We start from the raw sequence: 11,892 nt of genomic DNA, 5'->3' as shown, positions 1-11,892 counted from the left end.
GTAGTAGGTATGCTTGAAACCCTCCGGCACCTTGAAGAACGATGGCACTAGATCGGGAAAGATGAATGACCAATGAGGACAGGACAATGGGGGAAGTTGGTAATAGAGAATCCTCCCTTCTTCTTTGCTTTCTTGCCTGAAAAAATCCAAAACTAACCATTGGAACCTCATGGGCTACCGAGTTAGGAGATTCATTTTATTTATTACTTTTACTTTTTTTACTAAGTTATTCTAAAAGATAAGAGCTAACCGACCATCCTGATTGAATGTTTGAGTACTCGGAGTCTCTCGTAAGTATGGAAAGAAAGTCTCTTCTTTCCACAACTCCTAAATTTCCCATCAGCCTATCCAATCTAATTCCAGACAGAGTCAGTAGACCTTACTTTAGTGTAGGTAGTGTCAGATAATTAGGAAGTCTTGATAGTCTTTCGTATAATCTCTTCTTCAATTCTAGGAGCAAAAAAGGAATGTCCTTTAGGGACCTTTGGATACCAAGATTTCTGACCTCTTACTTTCGTAGTTATGAATTGCGGAATAGAATCAATTATGAAATTCATAAGTATATATCCCTCATCCCTATTGGTATCGGTTTGGGCCACTACCCAGAACCCTGTCAGAGCCCTATTTTTAAGAAGAAATTGACAGTCTTTTTTAGAACTAGAACTATGGTAAAATCCAGTATCGACAGGCCTAGTTCTTTTCCTTTGCTTATGCAGGGCAAGAATTTGTCGAGTTCAATCAGTACAATAAGAAATCCTAAGTATTTTTTTGGTCAGGCGACACCCAGATTTGAACTGGGGATAAAGGATTTGCAGTCCCCTGCCTTAACACTTGGCCATGCCGCCAAATCCGATCCAAAATCGAGCAAAATCTTATTCATCCACATTATTTTACTAATTTTTATTCGTAGGAGGGGATTATTAAACCCTTTTTGATTTTTTTAGATCGTTGAATCCCTTTGTACTTATCCCTTTCCAATCCCTTTTAATAAATTCATTCCTGTTTTTTTATTGGACCCAGTTTTATTCTCTTCGATTGATTGTATCTCAAAACACACATTGCTTAAATACCTTCTCTTTCTATTGAAAAGAGAAAGGATTTCCAGTCACAGACTGCCAAATTTAGGAAAAATTGGAACCATTAACTATATTATTTGTTATTATTTGTTATTTTGATATTTTCTATTTGTTAGTAGTGAACGGTTCTAAAATGGGTATTGTATCCCAAATAGTGTTTCCTTAATGGCATAACAAAATCAAATTGATTTACGGCTAATCAGTATCAATTAAAAAAAGAGAATTATGATATTGATATAGTGTGACCTGACCCCTGTTGCTCCAAGTGAAATTCTTTCTAGGGTTCTTAAAGATATTCTCCATTTTTCCCTTTCCTTACAATAAAGTATAGTCTGAAGGCTAGCACGCACCATTCCTCGCTTATGATAATCTAAGGCCAAAAAGAAAGAAGGCTCACACCATAATAATACATACCCTTTTTCCTCGATCGTCAAGGTCGTGGATTTGGATCGATTTCGGTTTTACGGGCTTCATACATTGTTAAGAAAAGTACTCGGCATTGGAAAGCATCACGTTCTGGCCACACACAAAAGAAGTCGGTGGAAGGTATGGAATTTCTCGGCTGAAGGTCAGAAAGAAAGCAATCGCCAGTGCTCTCGGTTCCAGCAACGAGTCTTTTCTCTGAGAATTAAGGAAAACAAACTAACCTTGTCTGTCTATGTTCACCTTGACATGAAAGACTATTTTCCTAACCTGACTGTTCTACCTGGCTAGTTCACTTCACTTTTCGAGGGATCCTGGATTGGAGTTCACTTGTCTATGAGTGTCCGAACAGCTTCAGATCCTTCCAAGGCGCAGGGGTTCTCTCTCCATTCACTTTGAGCTGGGTTTCTTGTGATCTTTTTAGTAGTTTTTCCGTCCAATTTTTTGGTAAATTAAGTCTTACACAGCTGTCCCCAAGGATGTCCATTCCATTCGGCAGGGACTCCATCTCGCATTCGATCTCCCTCCTTTCCCTGAAAGAGTCGAGGTCTCTCTAGACTTCTCTTTTGCCTCTCTCCCAGATTCAGAAAAAGGGAGGAAGAGGGCCTCTCGACGGGAGTGATTCCCCGAAAAGAGATCGTTCCCAGCATCCTCGAGTTCGTAGTCAGACTCACCTTCATCCACCTTTCATGGACTGGCGCGGGCAAGCGCCGATGTCTGGAGCAGGAGATGGAAGCTTGGGTTTTGGAGGCTGTCAACGAGTCATCAAAGGCGATAGATTGGTTATATTCGGATTCGTTTGATTTTGATTTTTTTTTTGGTTGTGAGAGGTCTGAGTCCACAGCTGGGGAAGAGTCGTCAGATGACAATTGAAGTAGGGGTCTGCCTCTTTCAAAGGGAAGCAAGAGTCTCATAGGGAAGGAGATCCTGCACAGATCAATCCCAATCAGGAAGAGAGTCTTGTTGTCAATGAAAGCAATTTTTCTATGTCACATATCTGCCTATCTCGTGTTGTGAGCTATAAAGTACCCACCAGGGGGGGTGGACCAAGAAAGAGGCAGGCGATTGGGTCCTTCCCATCCTCTGTGATGTCAGTCTCTTTGTCATTCTTTCACCCTTGCTGAGTAGCGAAGTGAGCATACTCAAGATCCAATTCATCAATCATTTGAGTTGGTACGAACATAGGAATCCAAACTCCGCTTGATTCGATCTTCAGTTTCGACCTTCATCAGTCAGGAAAAAGAAGAAGGACCCACTTATTCCACTCGGAGAGACCGAACCAGGCAACAACAAAAAAAGAAAAACTGAAGGAAGTTCTCTTTCCATTCCAACTAAACTAAGTGAAAAAAGGGGGAGAGCAAAACAGAAACACAGGAACAAAGAAACTATGTCCAAACCAACGAGTCCTTTGGTCGACTCTAAAGAATGTATCGGGAGTTGGGAGTTAGCCGTCTCATAGGAGTGATAGCTGGGTTTTTCACGGAGTTTCTTCTTACGATTGAAAAAAAGAGTGCTCTAGGTCGGAGAAAACAAGAAGAAGATTGTTCACCAGTCTGTCTCCCAACCTCTTTAAAGCAGCTACCTACCATGATCTGGTCTTGGGACAGCATTGGCACCCCCGTTTGCTGGATCTTCTAGGCACTCTAAAGCGCTTCCACGAGAGACAGATGGACTTTGAGTTATAGACGGAGAAGAGCCTTTAGAGGATCAAGAGTGATTCCTCAATAAAACAAATGGGATTTTGAGGGAGGGCTGAACGCGATGTACTGAAGGGTTCGCTTTCGCTGATCGGCGCCAGTCTTTCCTGCTGTGAATTTCCCAGGTCGGGAGGGGCCCTTTCCTTCTACCTTACTGAACCCATTCACCAATGATTGGATCACTCAAAGCTAAAGACCAATTCCTTCCTTTTAGGTGGTCTAGGTGGCTGGGATACTATGCCCTTCTTTTTAGAGGCTCAAAGACGAGTTCTTTGAAGGAAGCAAAAGAACCCATGTGTCTCGGATGAAGTCCACCCTCTTTTTGTGCCGGGAAGAAGAATGAGATCCAACTCAAAGTCAAGGAAAGCGGCCTAGACCACTGACTTTTGATGGAAGGCTTCTGAACATGGATTGGTCTGATAAAGCCAATTTTTCGGCGAATCAAATATTTTCTAAGAGCACTAGACCTTCTCTCTTTCAGGATTGATTCCCACTCACTGCCTGATAGCAGGCTTGGCCCATGAGACCTATTGTCTTATTGTACTGGCTCACTTCACTACTTTGGAGGATGGGTTTTTCCCCTTTTTGGTTCGCAAACGCTCTAACCCATCGAGAAGCTCCATCCAAATTGGAGTTGATGTGAGCACTTCCCCAGAGGCAGAGGCTTTTTCTACAAAAGGGTGGGAGCATAAAATGTAGGTGAGTCAATTGCGTGTGGCCTTCAAGTATTTCGTATTGTAACAATATTAGATCGGCATCCAAACAAAGGTGCATGTACGGTTCCTAAGGGATACAATTTTGTCCTAATCATCGATAAAGATGAAATAAGTTGATAGCGCGATCTCGTACTAACACATACTCTCTAAATATTGAAGAACTTGCATGCGGCCTTCAAGCCACAACCGCGGTATGAGTTCTGATCTCAGACTTTGGTTTGGGGGCTGCTGGCCCCTTCGCGTCGACAAGGAAACTGTGGACGACAATGGGTTTAGAATTAGAATAAAACGAAGACCCTATCGAACAAATAGAGGAAAGGGCGGAAAGGGGAAAAAGTAAAGTCTAAGCGACATATGGCACGAAAAGGAAATCCAATTTCGGTAAGACTTGATCTGAATCGTAGTTCAGATCCAAGTCGGTTCAGTGAGGGCGACCGCGAAAGTCACCGAATGGGTTCGGTCCGTCTTTTCCTGATCTTTGTTTGTCCCCCCAAAAAAGGCGTGAGAGGACGTTGCAGATGTCCGGGACGGACACGACTTCTTCTAACGCTAGAAGACCACAGGAAGAAACCCGGGACCAGAGCATGTCGTGAAAGACGCACACGGGGCGGGCGTGCTTCGACCGTGTCTCCGGGGCACAGTTGAATGTAGATATCATGAACGCGAGGATAAGGATACCAGGCCGAGAAACCCGGGCAAGTACTCCCCTAATGTGCCGATCGCTAGCGCATCCAGGGCCCCGGTGCCCAGCTCTGCTGGACAGGCCGTCACTGATCTGAAAAGTGCGTCTGCGGTTCGGATAGACTGATTCTGCGAACGACTAGCCCCAGGAATCAATAAAAAAACAAGTGCTAAGTTTCATTTCAGATCAGTGAATAAACCAAAAAAGAGACCTTTCTCGCTCGACGCCACACTATGCTCCGCTTCAACAAATGAGAGTTTTCGGTGGAACCGGTGAACCACGCGAGCTGGTTAGATGCGTGGGGCAGAGGGCTCGTAGTACCTGATAGCGCAGCTATGCAGTGGAAGGGAAGGAGCGTAAATCGACCCCTTCTTTCTTTTTTATTCAAAGACACAAAAGCAAGCACAGTACAAAGAGATTGGACTCTCGGATGAGACTAAGCAGCTACCGTTCCGACGCGCCCCTGACCCTATCTTGATTCAAACCGAAAACCCTCTCTAAGGTGGAGCCTAGTTGAAGCTGTCATTCAAAGAAGAAATGGGAATCCAAATCCACTTTGAGGGATATAGATGAAGTCTCGCTCAGTAAAGAGAGTTGTAGATTCGTAGAAGAGGATCAGAGTACGCGCGCTACAAAAGGCAGCTAGCCAATGAAAGTAAGTGGAAAGAATATAGTACTTTTGTACTGACCCCGGAGGGGCCCCCGGTTGTTTTGGCGCGCCCTACCCCAACGTTAGACTATTGCCTTTTTAGCCTACGCTTGCTGCTTGCAGCATGGATTCGATAGATCTATCGAATCCATGCTTCCCCCGCCCCGAAGCGAGACTCTATCCAGATCTCCAAGAATAACAAGCTAGGCGGCCGGCGGGCAAAGAAAGGGGGCGGGGCGTTTACTTGAAAATGACAACCGCCTGTTCCAGCAGCGGGGGCCATGCACGAAAGCAAACCTACGATTAAGTAGCAGTTGCTTTCGCTGATGGGCCCAGTGAGGGGGGCATTGTCCCTCAGTTCTTACCAACCTCAGGTGTGTACATCTAACTTATTATCTTCTTTTTTCACGCAAGCCTGACCTCAGCTGTCCATTTCTTATTCATTCAGGGCGCCCCTAGTGGACTTGGCGGTGCTCCTTTCTCAAACCAGAACAACTCTGAACGTTAGGGAAAATAAGGGAAGACCACCTGAGCGAACCGACCGAAGGGACTTTACTTATCCGAACCGAACGTTAGCGGCTTAAGCTAAGCCTATCACGAGCTGCGTTGCTGCTTGATCGGCGGGGAGGAAGATCTCAAAGTATGGGGCAAAGGATCAAGCGCTTTGACTTTGCTTTGTCCCCCGGGATCCACCACAGGTTGGGTTTGAGAGCCGTGTGATGGGTGACTATCTAGCACGGTTCAGAGAGCACGTGTATGTAGTCTGCGCTGGTGAATGGAAGCCCCCGCCGTAAAAAAGAAGCGGCTCTTCCCACGGCTCTGTCACCATTGACTCTATTTATTATTATGGTAAATCATTGTATCAAGATGTCAATCTTAGATCTTATTTTAGTTCGATACGTCCACCTACGAAACTCGCCCTTGGCTTTCGTCTCGGTAGGTGTATTATTCTACATTTTCCCAAAAGGACATTCATTCATTTCTTTCTTCCCGGGCGATCACCACGACTAAAACGAAAAAAAGACAAGAAATCAAGACCCGTACTACAGGAAAAGGGCTGGTGGCCGACATTTGGGAAAGTCGGGCCGATCGGGTGTCTTCATTCAAGCGAGGGTACAGAGGAAGAACGAAACGAAGTGAGAGGCCGGGGGGCAGGGAAAAGAGTCGAGTCGATCGACCGGGAGAAGCAAAACGAAATCCGGATTTGGCCGAAAAAGATGCAACGTTATGGATACCATGACCGATCACCATCGAGAAAGAAGAATTTTGATAAATCACTTCGGGTGAGCGGGGCCTTCAAGCGGCCTCAATACGCCGGGGTTGTAAATGACATACCTTTCCTTATGGGAAATGCCGCCTCCTTACTAAAAAGGAATAGAATCAAGTTATTTTTACCAAAGAAGTCCCGCTCTGACGGCCCGACGAGTCATCTACTAAAAAGGACCCTCCCCGCTGTGCGCCCCTCCTTGAATTATTCGGTCATGCAATACTTTTTTAATACTAAGAATAAAATGCATTTCGACCACGTCCTAGTTCTCAATCATTTCGTGGCACCGGGTGTGGCTGAACCATCTACGATGGGGGGAGCGAAGGGAGGAAGCTTAGATAAGAGAATACGCTCTCGCATCGCTTTTTTTAGAAAGCTCTACCAGCGAGAAAAAGTGTTTGGCCCGAGCCAAAAAGAGGTTGATCCACTTCATTCGCCAAGCGAATGATCTTTGCTTCGCGGGAACAACAAAAACCACCATATCGCTCTTTCCTTTCTTCGGTGCTACCTTGTTTTTTCCAAGGGATGGGGTTGGGTGTATAATAACCCTTTTTTTTTGAGTATGCCCGGAAACAACTCCTAGCTCAATTTGGGATCAAATGTAGGAACCTCATGGGTAAGGATAAGGTAATGGAATTGATAGAGAAATTCATAGACCTAGGTAGGATTGGAAAATTGATAAAGGGAATAGAGATGATGATAGAGATCATACTGAGAAAGAGGATAATTCCGTACGGGTACAACTCTTATTTGAACGAAGTGCAAAAAATGCGATCTTTTTTGTCTAATAGAACAAACACTAATACCTTAATTGAGTCGGTAAAGATCAAATCTGTTTATCAAAGTGCTTCTCTGATTGCTCAAGACATCTCTTTTCAACTGAGGAACAATCCAATCTCATTTCGTTCCATTTTTAGTAAAATAGTGAAGGATATTCCATTAATAATGCCAAAAGGGGTGGAGGGGATACGTATTTGTTGTTCTGGTCGATTAGGGGGTGCGGAAATAGCTAGAACTGAATGCGGAAAGTATGGAAAAACATCTTGTAATGTATTTAACCAGAAAATCGATTATGCTCCTGCGGAAGTATCTACTCGTAACGGAATTTCAGGTGTCAAAGTGCGGATCTCATATAGTCAAAATAAGAAGGGACGTGCTATATCCGAAACGTACGAAATATAGTAAATATTTTAAATGCAGATGTAGTAGGGGTCGCGAACCGGATGGTACACAACTTGGTTTGTAGAGCTGGTCGTCTTTCATATCGAGCCATTGAAGCAGCGCGTCGGGCTACAATCGGACAATTCCATCGTGCTATGAGCGGACAATTCCGAAGAAATTGTAAGATATGGGTAAGAGTTCTCGCAGATCTTCCTATTACGGGGAAACCCGCAGAAGTTCGAATGGGAAGAGGAAAAGGAAATCCGACGGGTTGGATTGCTCGTGTGTCCACGGGACAAATCCCATTTGAAATGGATGGTGTGAGTTTGTCAAATGCTCGACAAGCCGCTAGATTAGCGGCGCATAAACCATGTTCGTCAACCAAGTTTGTTCAGTGGTCGTAACGTAATTGGTTAGTGGGGAAAAACCGGGCCGGGACTCAAAAGAATTTGGCGAAGTGTTTGTTCCTGAACGAGGGAAGTGGAAAGACAAAGAGGGATAGGGAGCTCGCCTCCTTCTTTTTTGTAATCGCCAAAATTGTACGACGACCCTTCTTGTTCCAGGCATACGACCCTGAGACGTGACGGTGTGACTTTTCCGGCCCGGTAAAGTGACAGTTATATAAATAAGAATAAGAAAGAGAAGCGTGATGTTGTCGTGTTGTCAGCAATCAAATTCTCGTAAATAGATAGTACGGTTGCGTTGTTTCAATTTCTGTTCGTACTCTGATTGCTGTGGCTGCAGCTCGATCTTGGCAAATCTCTCAAATGGATGTCAAAAATGCTTTCCTTCATGGTGATCTACATGAGTTTTTTCTATATGCAGCCACCTCTGGGTATTGAAGTTCCTGATGGTCATGTTTGTCACCTTCGAAAGGCCCTCTATGGGAAAAAAGCAACCACCTCGTGCTTGGTTTGAGCGGTTCAGCTCTGTGGTTCAAGCTGCTGGTTTCTCTTCTAGTGAGCATGACCCTGCACTTTTCACTCATACATCTGACCGCGGTCGTACCTTGCTTCTTCTCTATGTTGATGATATGTTGATCACTGGAGATGATCAGAAGTACATTGCTTTTGTGAAGAAAAAGTTGAGTGAGCAATTCAAGATGTCAGATTGATTTTCTCTCAGTTATTTTCTGGGAATTGAGGTTGATCAAACTAATGATGGTTACTATCTCTCTCAGCATCGCTATACTCAGGATTTGATCTCACGCTCAGGTCTTACTGATACACACACTGCCGCTACACCCATGGAGCTCCATCTCCAATTGCGCCCTAGTGATGGTACTCCTCTTGAGGGATACCACTCGCTATCGTCATCTTGTAGGCAGCCTTGTGTACCTCACTGTGACCCGGCCTGACATTGCTCATGCAGTCCACATTGTCAGTCAGTTTGTCAGTGGTTACTTGAGGGAGATGCAAATACTTCATTCTTCCATAGTGCTGCCAATGGAAGACACATAAAATGTAATATTGCTTCTTTGGAACATGAAGGAAATGTTATACAAGATGAGAAAGAGTTGCAAGAACACATTTCTAGTTACTATAAGAGACTATTTGGTTCAGAGGACAGGGGGGACATATCTCTTGGTGGAAGCCCCTTGGTCAACAGAGCACATGCTATCAGAACTAGACAATGAAGAGTTGACTAAGCCTTTCACTATGGAGGAAATAGAGTTAGTAGTTAAAGAGATGAAAACCAATACAACTCCTGGCCCAGATGGCTTACCAGTAATCTTTTAGAAACATTTTTGGGAGATGGTTAAAGAGATGGTCAAAAGAATGCTTGATAGCCCACATGCTGAGGAGTTGCAACTTAGAAGACTTAATTATGGGGTGGTTACTCTGATTCCTAAAACGAAAGATGCTGCAACTATCAAGCAATATCGGCCAATATGTTTATATTATGTTTGTTAGAAAATTGTGACTAAAGTACTGACAAATAGGCTTGAGAGAGTTGCAGATAAGGTGGTGAGTAAGAGTCAGACGGCATTTATGAAAAACGGAAATATTTTAGATGGGGTGGTCACTATCCATGAGGTGTTTCATGAGCTTTGGAGGACTAAACAAGAGGGGGTCATACTAAAGCTAGACTTTGAAAAAGCATATGACAGGGTGAATTGGGATTTTCTACAAGAGGTTTTGCTTAAAAAGGGTTTTCTTTAGTGAGAAGTGGAGAGGTTGGATTAAACAAGTGGTAGAAGGAGGTGCAGTGAGTATCAATATTAATGGAGAGGTTGGCCCATATTTTAAGAGCTACAAAGGATTTTTTCAGGGTGATCTCACCTCTTCTTTTGAATTTGGTGGTGGTCACAGAAAAGGGGGTCACTCAAGTGTACGGCATTCTTTGTCCGTCCAGATCGCGGTACATGTTCGGACTGCTCTGGATTGTAGAGGAACGAATTTCAGGCTACTTTAGATGGGGTGGGCTGCACCCATTCTCGGTACGTACAAGGTGGGCACCCATTCTCGGTTAAGATGGGAAATCCTATAGGGGTAGAAATGCTACATGAAAAAATCCGCTCTTGCTGTATTAGGAATTGAAAGTAAGTCAACTCCTTCCTCTTAGAGCAACTTGTCGCAGCTGTGACTACTCTTTCTATTTGAATTGAATGTCAGCGAATCACTTGTTTCACTAATGTGACTAGTCTTGACTGCAGGTTTTTTCTTTCTATAGAGAAGTGACTGCGCTAGAGATGCTTATTAAAGGTTTGCTTGGTGGCTTCCTTGCTTGACAGCCTTTCCTTGTTGATTGGCTTGGTCTGCTAGTTCCCGGTGAAAGAACATGCGGTGCCCCCATGTTTGGTTTTGGTAATTGATGACAATCTCTATGGACTAATGGTTGCCTTGAGTTATATTTGAAGGATTTGTCCATAGGCTTTTCTTGAAGTCCATGTGTTGGTTTCAAGGAGTTTATGTGGTGACCAAGGTGTTATTAAGGAATTATCCAAAGATTGGTCATGTGAGAGTAGAGCTTATTGCAAGCATGTCTTGAAGAAGAAGATTGTGTGATCATTCATGTTTACCTTCAAGACATCGTCCAAATGAAGAGAGTTGGAAAGAGTCAAGGTTGATCAAGACTAAATCAAGAGTGAATCAAGTTGATCAACACACAAAGCGCACAAGATGTACCGAGAGGGATCAAGCGATCCCATGGTGTGGTAAGCATTGTCAATTACGCTTTGTGTACTAACCCATGATCTTCGTGAGAGTTCTTTGTGGGGTTAGGTTGCGGTGTGCAAGTTCAAGTGAAGCATCATGAAGAGATCAAATGCTTGAAGCTTGCCGTCCATTGTGGTGACAATGGACTGGTGAAGATGTGCGGAAGAGTGGCTCACCCATAGTGGAGTATGGGGGAGCAATCAACTAGACTTCATCGAGCCAACACAACCAAGAAAGGTGGTCCATCTTGAGGGAGTCAAGATCGTCATCATCTAGCTCAAGTGGACCATGTGCAAGGCAAAGGTTTGCTCTTGATAGATTTTCTATTTTACCGGTCTCATGATGGTAGTTGGGAGACCGGGTTATAGGATCGATTGCCGTACTATCAAGGGGGGCTCTCGATGAGTAGCTTGATCGTATTGTTCATAGAGAGCTCAAACCATTGCATCCTTGCATCATCTTTGTTGGTTCTTGTTTGGTTCTTCTCTTTGTGAGTTTTGGAGCTTATGGTCATCTTGATGACAAGCTCGAGTTCATCGAAAACGGAGTTCACTCGCATCTTCTATGATGTTTTCGATGTTGGAGGTTATGCCGGTTCTTCTCGGTTGGAGGTTTCACTCCTCTATTTTTTTGGCATACCTCCCCTGCCTCTTCTTACTATAACCAGTCGCTGTTTTGATGCTACTCGTCTTTCTCAATCCAACAAGCTTGAGTTTGCTCACTTCGGAGCTCATATGCAGAAGTTATGGCAGTTTTGGTTTCCTAGCGGTAGTACCGCGGCCAGAGCGGCAGTACCGCTTGTCACCCCAAGCGGTAGTACCGCTGTCCAAAGCAGTAGTACCGCCTATGGCCATAAGCGGTAGTACGGCTACGGTTCCGTGCTGGTACCGCCTCGATTTTGGGTCTTGCATTTTTCGTGTCGAGTTTTGCAATAGTTGCACGGCAGTAAGGCACGGCAGTTCCACCTATAAGCGGTAGTACCGCCCTGATGGGCAGTAGTACCGCCTATAAGCGGTAGTACCGCTCCGGTCGGGCGGTAGTACCGCTACTACATTTTTGGTTC

The 11,892-nt window shown here is 44.4% G+C and overlaps 1 non-coding gene across 1 annotated transcript; it reads right to left on the bottom strand.

Annotated features, from left to right (window-relative positions):
* Positions 1 to 774: 774 nt before the first annotated feature.
* Positions 775 to 845, bottom strand: TRNAC-GCA (transfer RNA cysteine (anticodon GCA)). The gene has a single exon. It is a non-coding gene; the product is annotated as a tRNA-Cys (tRNA).
* Between the last annotated feature and the right edge of the window lie 11,047 nt (positions 846 to 11,892).

Source organism: Aegilops tauschii, chromosome 6, assembly GCF_002575655.3.
Source record: "Aegilops tauschii subsp. strangulata cultivar AL8/78 chromosome 6, Aet v6.0, whole genome shotgun sequence".
NCBI lineage: Eukaryota > Viridiplantae > Streptophyta > Magnoliopsida > Poales > Poaceae > Aegilops > Aegilops tauschii.
The sequence above is the reverse complement of the archived record's forward strand: the minus strand, read 5'-3'. Positions and strand labels throughout refer to the sequence as shown.